Source organism: Etheostoma cragini, chromosome 22 (genome assembly GCF_013103735.1).
Source record: "Etheostoma cragini isolate CJK2018 chromosome 22, CSU_Ecrag_1.0, whole genome shotgun sequence".
Lineage (NCBI taxonomy): Eukaryota > Metazoa > Chordata > Actinopteri > Perciformes > Percidae > Etheostoma > Etheostoma cragini.
The window spans coordinates 20,792,825-20,805,179 of NC_048428.1; the positions used below are offsets into that span (position 1 = coordinate 20,792,825).

The 12,355-nt window shown below is 40.4% G+C and overlaps 1 long non-coding RNA gene across 1 annotated transcript in view; it reads right to left on the reverse strand.

Annotated features, from left to right (window-relative positions):
* Window positions 1–12,099, reverse strand: part of LOC117937918 — a 14,551-nt gene extending 2,452 nt beyond the window's left edge. The window contains exons 1-2 of the long non-coding RNA XR_004655283.1: window positions 11,966–12,099; window positions 3,741–3,742 (exon numbers count right to left, since the gene is read on the reverse strand). This is a non-coding gene — a long non-coding RNA (uncharacterized LOC117937918). The remainder of the gene's footprint in view (window positions 1–3,740; window positions 3,743–11,965) is intronic.
* Window positions 12,100–12,355: the final 256 nt, after the last annotated feature.

Below are 12,355 nucleotides of genomic sequence, written 5' to 3' on the forward strand. Positions count from 1 at the left end.
CACATGTAGACTGGTTGGGCATACTCCCAGGCCCCCTCCAAGATCCTTGCGAGAGTAAAGATCTGGTCCGTTGTTCCAGCTCCAACCACCACCAGATGGTGATCAGTTGACAGCTCTGCCCCTCTCTTCAACCGAGTGTCCAAAACATACGGCCTCAGATCAGATGACACGATTATAAAATCGATCATTGACCTTTGGCCTAGGGTGCTCTGGTACCAAGTACACTTATGAGCATCCCTATGTTCGAACATGGTGTTTGTGATGGACAATCCATGACTAGCACAGAAGTCCAACAACAGACAACCCCTCTGGTTCAGATCAGGGAGGCCGTTCCTCCCAATCACGCCTCTCCAAGTATCTCCATCATCACCCACGTGTGCGTTGAAGTCCCCCAGCAGAACTATGGAGTCCCCGACTGAAGCCCCATACAGGACTCCATTCAGGGTCTCCAAGAAGGCCGAATACTCCGAACTCTTGTTTGGTGCATATGCACAAACAACAGTCAGAGTTTTCCCCCCCATCACCCGCAGGCGTAGGAAGGCGACCCTCTCGTCCACCGGGTTAAACTCTAACGCAGCGGCGCTCAGCCGGGGACTTGTGAGTATGCCCACACCCGCCCGGCGCCTCACACCCTGGGCAACTCCGGAGTAGGACAGAGTCCAACCCCTATCCAGGAGTATGGTTTCAGAACCGAGACTGTACGTAGAGGTAAGCCCCACCAGATCTAACTGGTAGCGCTCCACCTCCCGCACAAGTTCCGGCTCCTTCCCCCACAGCGAGGTGACATTCCACGTCCCCAAAGCAAGCCTCTGCCGCCCGGGTCTGGTCCGTCGAAGCCCCTGACCTTCGCCGCCATGAGATGGAGAGAGAGGTGCCACGTAGCTTTTTCGGGCTGTGCCCGACCGGGCTCCGTGGCAAACCCGGCCACCAGGCGCTCGCTGACGAGCCCGCCGTCTGGGCCTGGCTCCAGACGGGGGCCCCGGGCTTCCTCCGGGCGGGGATCTCTTCCTCATTTTTCCATAGGATTTTTGGACCATTCTTTGTCTGGCCCCTCCCCTGAGACCACTTTGCCATGGGAGACCCTCCCAGGAGCAAAAAGCTCCAGACAACACAGCCCTGAGGTTCATAGGGACACACAAACCTCTCCACCACGATAAGGTGATGGTCCCCGGAGAAGCAAGTCCAACTAATCACAGCTAAAAAGGGATGCAGCTCGTATGATGCAATCGACGCCTTTGTTTTGTATGTTGCAGTACATGCAGTTTGGGTATGAAACGGCTCAGTCCATAATCTTCAGTTAGAAAAATATTTTGGGAGGCCTTCAAATCCACATGGACCGAACAAACCCCAGGGCACTCTTGTTTAATTATGAATTCAAAGTATCTGTCTGATCCCATGAGACAACTTCACTCTTGGCATTTTGAAAACAATGAACCTGTGGGAAACTTTCTAAATATCCCTGGATTTAAAAAAGAAAACACCCTTGAGTTCTTGCAGTGCCGTGTGCAGCGCACTCTTCATTCAGCAAGTCTTTGTCATTTTCCTATCCTTCCGACTGCGCCTCAGGCTTTTTAATAGTTGAATTAATTATACTGACATTGTTGAGTATCCTCCTCTAATTGTAATAGGATCGCTGGGGTGATAAAAGTGTCTGTCAGAGTCAGAGCGGCTCACCTAGAACCCATGGGGTCTGGGATTACCACTGAGAGGCTGCAGGCGGGTCCAGCTTTGTCATAGAAACTGTGTGAAGAGAAAAAAATGTTCTGTTTTTGTAGGCTTGCATGTGCATCCGGTGGCCTGTTTGTACATCATTTTTTGTATGTACTATAGCCTTAGTTCAAGTTTACATACATACAATATCCTATTTATTTCAATATTCAGTTCGTATAGACAGCTCACCCATCTGCTGTGTAATCCTACCGGAAACAACAACATTACACAATCTGTTTCTGCAAATAACTACTGTACCAACTGTTTTCTCACTTTCATCAGATACTGTTGGAGCAAAAAATAGGAACACATAATATACAGTATATATATACATATATGTCAATGCATTTTAATGTTGTTGCAGTTGTCTCCTTCACATCCTCATACCTTGCTGAATATTTTGGACCAGTCTATTTCTCCTGCTGAAATCCAGTTGTATTACTATTTAGTTTTACTTCACAAAAAGAAAGTCCAGAACAACGGGATCTGTTGGTCCAATGGTGCCACTGCAAAACAGCCTCGGGAAGGAACTTGTTTTGGTGTCACATGTGTACGTTCAAAAGTAGTTTTTGTTGTTTCACAAAGAAAGCGGAAGGAAAAGGACCTCTGGGCACAAAAAATTCCATCCGGCGGAATTTCCTGCCGCACCGGAGCAATCCCGGAAGTGGAACATTGTGGATGTAGACTATTGCGTCACAGACTGAGGTCCACAAAAAAACTCAGTTAATTTCTAAATGACATTTTACTTTTAGTTTCACTCAGGACATGAATCCCGAGTGAAATTAATTAACAAATTACATTTGTATAGTGCTTTGTCACGGACACACAAAGCGCTTCGGGGGGAGGGGGGACTACTCACTAACACCACCACTGTGTAGAGCACCCACCTGGGCCGACCATTGCCCCAACCTGCGGAATTTGGGCCTCTTACTCTTTATTATCACAGCCATATGGTCGTTTTCTGGGTAAGGACAGGGTAAACTTACATTTAGGAAAAGTTAAAAATTGCACCTGGATCTTTACTTAACCTTAACCAAAGTGTGTTTTTTGCATGAACCTAACAAACTCACAGACTCCCAAGAAACTCTTTTATTGGACAGAGATTTAATCAGCTGTCATTCCACCAGGTTAGAGGTTTTGTCAGCAGGGGGTAGCCAAAGGAAGCCGATTAATTCCACTCCCTGTAACTTTGTTAAGCATGACGGACTTATTTGCACCCTTTGCTACAACTTGTTAACTTTGATATTCACACCAGTTAGTAAGTGTGTTGATTTCCCTCTCGGGTATCTCCACATCTGCAAATCACCTGTCCTCATTAATCAAAGCATGCTGCGATTCCAGTACGAGGGCAAGTTGTTATGTTTAGGCGGTGGATAAAAGTTGTACAAAAGTGAAAGGTAGCAATTAAATTCTTTGGATAAAAGTCACTTTTAAGAAGAGATTTAAAAGATGAAGATGAGACAAGTTCTTCCAAAGCCCTGAGAGCCCTGACAAGGAAAACCTTATTCCCATAAATCCTTGCAATTTGGACGGTCTTATATTATATTCTTACAGGGTGAACACAAACTTTCTTAGAGCGCAAATGTAGGGCTCATTTTTCTCCTATAAAACCACAGGAGCACCAACAACCAGAGCGTATTTCAGAGACACTTCTCGTGACCACAGGGGTACCGTGGTCCTTCCAAGAGGGGTAGCTAATTTTTTGGCCTACATCATAAATTTGTTCCATTTATTTGTACCTAAATTCTGCCCTAAGTTCCTTTTAAAGAAAATGCTCTGTGACCCTGTCATACCAACTAGGCGTCTTTTACAGTGACTTGACCAGTGTCCGCTCGGCCCATTGTGTTATGGTTGTAGGACTTAAGTAACTTTAAACAGGAGAAGCTCCTTTCTACACCTGCAGATGTAGCTCCAATTTCCCTGGATTGACTATTTCTAAAGACAGACCTTTTACTTCTCCCTATCTTTTCTGTGTTCATCTGCCTTGCTGTTAAATTCTAAGTTTCTCCTCGTAAGGAAGACATTCAAACGGCTTTGCCAAAATCAGGTTGACATTATTAGCATTGTCTGCCATCGTGTGCAGTTTGCTAGCTGGCCAGGTCACCTCTACAACACTAGCCTAGCCTACTGTATAAATGACTGAATGTACAAGAGATCTAACAAAACAACATTAAACTGGAAGGAGGAAATGTGGAAATTAGGTTAAACTGAAACAAGGAATGTGGTTTAAAATTGTATGAAATGTATGATGAAAATCAGCTAGCAATTTTGCCAAGCAAATGCAAAGAAATAGGTTGCAGCAGTTTGTCTTTCGACTACACAATCTGCGATGGGACTGAGTTTGAAAAGCTCAGCCGACTTTTTACAGGACAAAATTGCTGTCAATCAAAAGAAGATGCAGTATTTCGACAGAGCGTCCAATTGTCACGCAGAAGCCTGGAGTCAAGGCCAGCCCACTCCTCGCCGGGCGTCCATGGGAGAGACATGATCACAGTATTTATCCAATGACCGTCTAGTTTTGAAGCACTGAAAAAAACTGCTCAAACAACCCCTTTGAAGACCATGGACGCCAGGGTTCAATAGGGAAATCTCCTGTGACGCTGTGGGAATGTATGACAAGGAAATCGAGTCAGTCGTCCTGCTGTACGTAGCTAACTCTGAACAAACTCATCTTAGGAAAAAATGAATTCTGACACATTTTTTGTCACATGTGACCATTCATTTTTTGACATTTTAGGGGAAGCCGAGCTTCCCTCGCATTCTTAAAGAAATCACCTGTGACGTGAAGCGCCCTTGGGCTGATCACAGGGTCTAATTTGGAATTGTGGGTAAACCAAAGGGCCTGAGTGCCAACAGTTGCCAGAAATAATGTAATAAACGGTCCCTTCAGGGCGTAAACATGTCCCATTTGAAGGAATAACTACACATTGTTGTTTTACATTTGGAAAAGCATGCTGCACTGTTATCATATAATCATATCTATTACATTATTGGATTTTATGTTGCACTCATGTGAAGATGTAGTTGTATCAAGTAGAGAGGAAGCTACTTTAACAATTATATATATTGTTAGGTGGTTAAATCTGTAACAGTGTGTCACATTTTATCATCCCATCGGGTTTTATATCCAAAATCTATGTAGTGGAGAACAACGTCTAATATATCCTTTTGCAATAGAGTTGAGCAGAAATATAAAGTAGCATGAAGTATAAATACTCAGGTGTAGTTAAGTGTAGTTATACCGTGGTCTGTGTGAATACTCCATTCTGATTGGCTGCAGAGTGTCCATAAAAACGTGTTGGTCTTAAGCTGTACAGATACACAAACAGCTGTGATATGTGATTTTTGTCCAAACTGGGTAACACTTTATTATAACCATCGCTAATGAATGGTAAATTGATAGTTAATTACACTTATTTTACTGTGAACTAGAACTAAATGATAATTATTACAGCTTGTTTTTGCTCACATCATAACATTTGTACATATTATATTAATAATTTGTTAATGATTAAAAAGTTGTTTATAAACCATCAATAAACATTATTTGGATGTTATTATAAAGTTCCATCTGATGAATATAATTATTTAGTTATTATCAGTGTACAAATAATCATCTAATCATCTTTTTTATAGATTGCCAAAAAAGAATAAATGGGGCCAATTGAATGTTACTTGATGTTTTATAAACTGTTTATTAAAACATTAACTTATTATTAGAAGCATAGAATAGCCATCCAAAGTATTACATATCTAAATGTATAAACTTATGATGCCATATTACAGTAAAATAGCATAAATTAAGCTTTAACATTACTAATAACTAGTAAACATTATTTAAATCCTAATTTCAGTGTTAACAGTAAAATAATAGAATAAATTATCCATTTACCATTTATTAGTGATTGTTTTCATAAAGTGTTACCAAATACTTTTATGAGCTTTAGATCTTCACTAGATCGGACTCATTCGCTTTGAGTTGGTAATGCCATGCATTCTGATCCCGAGGCCAAGTAGGAAGCTCCATGCTCAGTCAGTGCTTTGTGTTTAGCAAATGGGCTACAACATGCAAAACCCGTCGAGCCTGGCTTGGCTTGGTTTGGCTCGGCGCGTCAGCCCAGCACAGCGGGGATTTGCATCTCCATAACAACAGGCTACCAGCGTGGAAGTGTGTCTTTAACTATTCCACGCTTGTCTTGAGTCAATTTCGTTAAAAGCAGGCTGAATTGTTGGGTCTTCGTAAATTATATTGTGGTCTTAACCCACCCTATCTGTAAAGTTTCCTGAGATGACTCCTTATGATTTGACACTATAAATCAAGTTAGGTATGGTCCAAGGAGCTGCAATAATATGCTGGATAAACCGAAACAGGGATGCAGGAGAAAAACTAAACTTAAAATCACATATTTTATTAGCCTAAAAATCATTTGGGACTCTGGGTTAGAGGGTAACAGAGGGTGACTTATAAAGGTCATTAGTAATAGTGAGATGGAATAAAAACAATAGGGAAGAGAGATAAATGTTAATTCTCAAATAGAACAATGCACTAATTGAACTGTCCCGCTTCCACTTTAATTGTGGTATACAGTAACAACTCTGGCTACAAAACGATGAAATTAAACCCATATTGAACTTTGTTAGCCGCAGTGAACATAATTATTATACTATATTTTTATGATCTGACACCATAGATCAAATTAGTTATGGTCCAAGGAGCTGCAATAAAATGGTGGATAAACTGAAACAGGGATGCAGGAGAGAAACTAAACTTAAAACCACAAGAATTCAGTTAGAGCTCCAAAAGTACTGAGAGCTGAACACAGAGAGACTTTTAAAAACATCTTCCTCTCTGGACATCCAGACATGGGTAGAGTCTATGCCACACACTCTTGTTTGAGGGAGAGATGGGGGGGTCTTCACGACCACAGTTTGGCTACGATAGACGAGGCATCACCGCAATTGGTGATGGTCCTGAGATGGTCCTGAGATAGTCCATCTCGGGCCTGTCCTTAAAGACTCCCAGAGACCTAGACTGTAAAAAATAAGGGAAGGAGCGTCTGGGTCTGAAAGGTAAAGCCAATGCGTAGGTCTTAAACCTGCATTCTGTGTAAATTCCAGGAACAGTTGACTCTACTGCTTGCAGAAGGAAGTTGTCTTGTTCAGAAGGCTGCGTCCATTATTTTCGGTCTATGGGCGCAACTTTAGACTGGTAATCCGCCTGGCACAATTTGCCAATGGAAAAACACCCTAGTATGATCCTTTATTACCAGTTTCCAAGGGCAGTTTAACACTTGCACCCACTTGTGCATCACTTTGTTCTCATTTCCAACAAGTATTCCTGCAGAAGACGATGCAGAAGATTTGTGTTTCCAGACATCAACTGTAAATTTATTTAGCGCAAAGTTTCAAATATAATCTAATGGATCATGGACCACGGAAATACCAAATGCCACAGTACTCCACACATGCTCATGTGAATACGTGCTGAGATTCATTTGTCTAAAAGCAGACCTCATCCAAAGGTTACGCATCCAATGTTTAGCCACAGGACAGCTGCTTGTTTGTGTGAGATAAAGTGTGAGAGAGCATCATGTCCAAGGTCCTGCAGGGACAGGGGATACATCAGACACCCAACTGTAATGGCCTGTAATTAGAGAGCTGATTAGTAGAACTAATGACCCAATAAATGATCCTTCTATCATATCTCAATGTCTTTGGAACGAGGCTGGAGCGGGAGATAGGGGACAAACAGCGTGGCTGGACGATGAGACGACGTGGACGGTCCGGCTCTCGTTAACCTAATTAACATCCACACAGGTGAAAACGTGACGGTGGAACATAATCAGATATACTCCTCATATCTGGAACAAAGCAAACTGCAAATCCGCTGCTACTCTCAGTTCTATCAAATCAAGGCTGAATACCTTTCTTTCTGATGTTTCCTTTCTTTAATGTTTACTTTCTTGTAGTGCACTGTAACTTTTATTCTAGTGTTTTATCCGTTTTTATTTTTTAACTTTTTATTCTTGTGTTTTATCTGTTTTTATTTTCTTCACAGTTTTTGTGTAAAGCACTTTGAATTGCCCTGTGCTGTACAAATAAAGCTGCCTTGCCTTCCCTTTCCTAATGAGGCATTTGAAGAAGGGCTGATTGATTATGCAAAAAAAGAAAATCACGTTCACGTTTTGTTTTGGACATTATGATTTAATCATGATCAAAAACTGTCTTTTGAAAAAATGTTGCAATTCAAAAACAGTTAAACAACATTACATTCAGAACACAAGACAAAAGAAGAGTTTTCCTGCAAAACGTGATTTGCAAAGTACTCTTTTTTTCTGATTAATTTTAATTAGAAGCCTAAATCGTAATTGCAATTAAACCTTCCATTAATTGCACGGCCCTAGTCCGAAGGTGTTTCAGAGTTTTTGGGACAGGGCTAGATGTTGCACAAAAGGAAGCTCTTGTGACAAAGACCCTCACAGGCAACAAACAAATCTTTCTGTATTTAAAAAAAACAAAAAAACTCTTCACTCCTACCATGTCGAGCGAGAAGTTTGCACCGCCACAAACGGAGAGCTCTCTCCTTCTGTATTCAGCAGAGCATGCTGCAGGCCATGGGGTAATAGGTGGCTCGGGGCACATGAGATGTGGAATAACAGTGGTGATTATCTTCTCTACCTCCTTGAAGTAATAGATGAAAGCCTCGCCATCATGTAATAGGCTACTTAAGTCTGTCAAGGCGGGAGAATCTTTTACACCATCCTTATTTGCCTGGCTCCGCTCTTCCCTCTTTTGTGGTAAAATACGCTTTGTCTGAATACCCCTGATGAATAGCACAGGGCCTTTCTTCCTCTTCCCTGACATAATAATGAAAAACCCACAGGCGATGTGCTTTTAGTTTCCTTCCGGCTAAATCCCTGCAATCAAGAGTCATTTAAGATATGACACATCCAGGCGCTAAAGAGCAGCCTGGCCAGGGAGGAATAATCACACTGTTATCCATACTTTGACATCATTAATGAGGCGGAGAGCAGGACAAACCCTGAGGTGAGGAGGAGTAGAACGAGCAGATAAATGGGCTTGTTTTTCAGGAAGATCATATAGCTGATGTTTCCGCATGATCATATCACTTAGCCCTCTGTGGCTGCCTCACCAGGAGCTGCTGTAGGACTATAGCGGTTTTGGAGGAGACGAGGCTGTTAGCAGCAAGCAATGACACTTTCGGGTATCTCTGCAGCATTGATCTGAAAAGCATGTAACCTTGTCAATAGGTCACCTCTAATGACTGCTGATGCCCCAGAGTAGGGTTTTAATTTGCATCAAGCCCCACACACCCATATGTTAATCCTACAGCACCTGCTATATCTTTGCATAATTCTGCATAAAATCCTTATCTTACTCTCTCACCAAGATGTGGAAATATTTTTTAATGTTCCTATTGGGACAACAATGCAGAACACGTCGGAATCAACTGCAGATCAGATAACACTATCTAAATGCAAATAAACAAATAAGCAAAATCATGTGACAATTGATGCAGACTTTATCATACAGCAGCTTCCATCACTGTTTTCTACTGAGGACCATGCTTGGTCAGACATAACTTGTTATCGTATTATTGTGACATAGCAACTCATTTAAAACTAAGGCCTGTAATGGTATAAGTCCAAAAAAGGAGATTTCATCTATTTTTAAATTCACATTTTATTGTCTCTGTACAGAGCCCCGATGGTGAAATGGAGAAAAAACAAAAAAAAACATGTACTGGGGAAAACCACTTTTGCAAGAGCTTGAATTTGTTTTGCAAGATATTGAGTTTCATTTGTGAGATCTCGCAAACCCAACAATCAATAAGGTTAAACCTATGTAACTAGTTACTCGCTAGCTAGTAGTGCCCTAGCTAGTAAAGGGATTAGCGTCCTAGCTAGATAACTAGATAGAAACTTTATTCATTCCAAAGGAAATTTTAGGCATTCAGTAGCAAGAAAACTATAACACAACAAACACATATACACAAATATATCACACATACATAAGAATAAAAATTAAAATCACAGAAATGCAATGAGCATGATAAGTTGAGATACTATTGTAGACTGTGTGTAATTATGGTGCAAAAAGTGAATAGTGCAGGGATTTAACAATGCAGTAGATCATGATAAAACATCATCTATGACTATGAAATATAAACATAACTTATAAACTCACTGACTAAATAAGAATAAGAATACTATGTAAGAGGGAATAAATTGTAGAATGAGCGATGTAGATGTTGACCACAGTCTAGATTATGTATGAGCTAGTATCTTGCTAGTTAGTAGCACGATATGATTACATCTCCTTGGTTGTCTAAATACTTTCATCGTTTATTTTTATAAGTGAAGTGTTATGATGAAGATTGTGTCTCTTAAAAGTATAGCTAGTTCCTTCTGCTAATACATCCATGGTATAGCTAGCAAGCTACGTCGCAAACTCATGAACTTGCGTGTCATTGTATAAAATTTTGTGTTTTTGTTGTTCCTGATCGTTTCCATGCTTATCAAAATAAACAATGTATTTAGACAACCAAGGAGATGTAATCATTTCGTGCTATTAGCTAGAAAGATACTAGCTAGGGTGCTATGCGCTACTAGCTAGTAGCTTGCTAGCTAGAAGCGCTCTAGCTCTAACTAGCTAGGTTAGCCTTATTGCTTTACTATTTGTTGGATTTGCGAGATTTCGCAAATTAATTTAATTTAATTTTTAATTTGAATCTGTTTATTGATCCCCAATTGGGAAATTACAATTTACACTCTGTGTCCACACTTTGTTAGTAATCTCACACACTGAACATGTGAACGTGTGTACGCTCAGTGTAAATTTCCCCAATGGGGTATTAATAAACAAATTAAATTAAAGCTATATAATAAGTTATGTCTGACCAAGTATGGTCCCCAGTATTACGTCGTGAGACTACCTAGCCTTATAGTTTGTGAGATATCGCAAATACAACTTCTCGGACACTTAGACTATTAATCTATTATCAGTATTAAAACCAGCACTTTTGAGAACACAAGCTGGACTATTACCCCATTAACTAACATTATAGCTTGTTTCTCTGCTGCCGATTGCAGTGATCTCACAAAATACTGGACCAATGTCAAAGATTGCTGTGCCCACCAGTGACTTAGACACAAAAACATAAGAGATAAGGTCCAGGTTGTTCCCTTTATTGTTCACTGTTCATCAGTTTGTTCACTTTATTTCATTTGTCACTGCTACAGAAATTTCAAATGACAAATGTTGAAGCTTTTTGTTGCTGGCTATTCACGCAAACGCTTCCAGTGATGACACAATGTGCATTTTGAGTTTTTTTAATGTTGTCTTCCTTCAGGACCAGATCAGATTCTCAGATGAGCATGTCATTTGATTTTATAACCGATCTGAGGAAAGTGTTTTAAACCGTTGTCATGGCTTTTTCAAAAGCTCGGCTGGTGCTCATATATTTGCCAACATATTTTTATTCATATACTTATTCAGAGCATCTCTGAAGAGTAAAAAGGTTTTAAAACTGCACATTCAGACAGCTGGGAGAGAAAAATAAAGACAAGGCACAGATCTGAAATGGGTGAGAAACTAATGTTACTGGCGGCATGTTTTGTTTTTGTGCATATAAAGCTTACCCTCACAATGGCCCCCCCGCATGTCACCAAGGGAGCTCATCATGAAAGCATTAATTACCTGGATAAAGGCAGCTGGCATTGCACTTTTTAAAAACCACCCTCTTTTAAGCTATGTGTGAGAGAAGAGTAGATTTCAAAGCTTATTGGGGAGGGAGCAATTTTATGTAGTCTATAAAAACCATTATTCTCTACATAGTTGACATAATCGCAAGATGATACCAATGAATGGAGATAACGGTGCCTCTTTCAACAATAACAGTTCCCAGTTTATTTCAACTAAATTACCTTTTAACAGCACAACTTAGGAAATTTCCCTTGTTGCACTGCTAAGAGGCAATTTCCAGTTGTTGCAGATCTTATTTATGCATTCTGACTATCTCTTCATATGAGATTACTACTTTTTGCTTCTTCCTGCTTGTGACTTCTAGTTCAGTTGGTTTTGCATGCGGCTTGTCTTCCAAAAGAATATTAAAACTTTCATTCCAAAATTATCGTCTTTATGAGGCAAATATGAAACAACTGTATCATTCCTTAATTTGGAAATTCATCAATAGAAACTGGTTGGAAGTTATCTAAATACTTTAGGTAATAACTAGGACTGGGCATCCAGAACCGGTTCCAACTTGGAATCGTTTCAAAAATTATGATTCCAATGGTATTGTTTTTTATTGGAATCGCTTGAATAATTTGGTTTCTAATCTGATGGTCGGTTCCACATTTAACATGCAAGTTTGTGGCCCGCTTCAACTCCACCACTCATAGAATCAGAATGAAGAATCAATAAGAATCAGGATTAGAATCAGAAATGTTAGTATCAAAACAATGCTCAATCCTAGTAATAACTATGTTTGTACTCAAATGATCTGGTTCAAATGGGGGACATTGATATTGTAAAAACAAACGCACCCAATGTACGCCCAGACAGAGAGAGGACAATATAGCAACAACCTCCCACTGCGCCCAAACCACAAGCATGTTGCTGT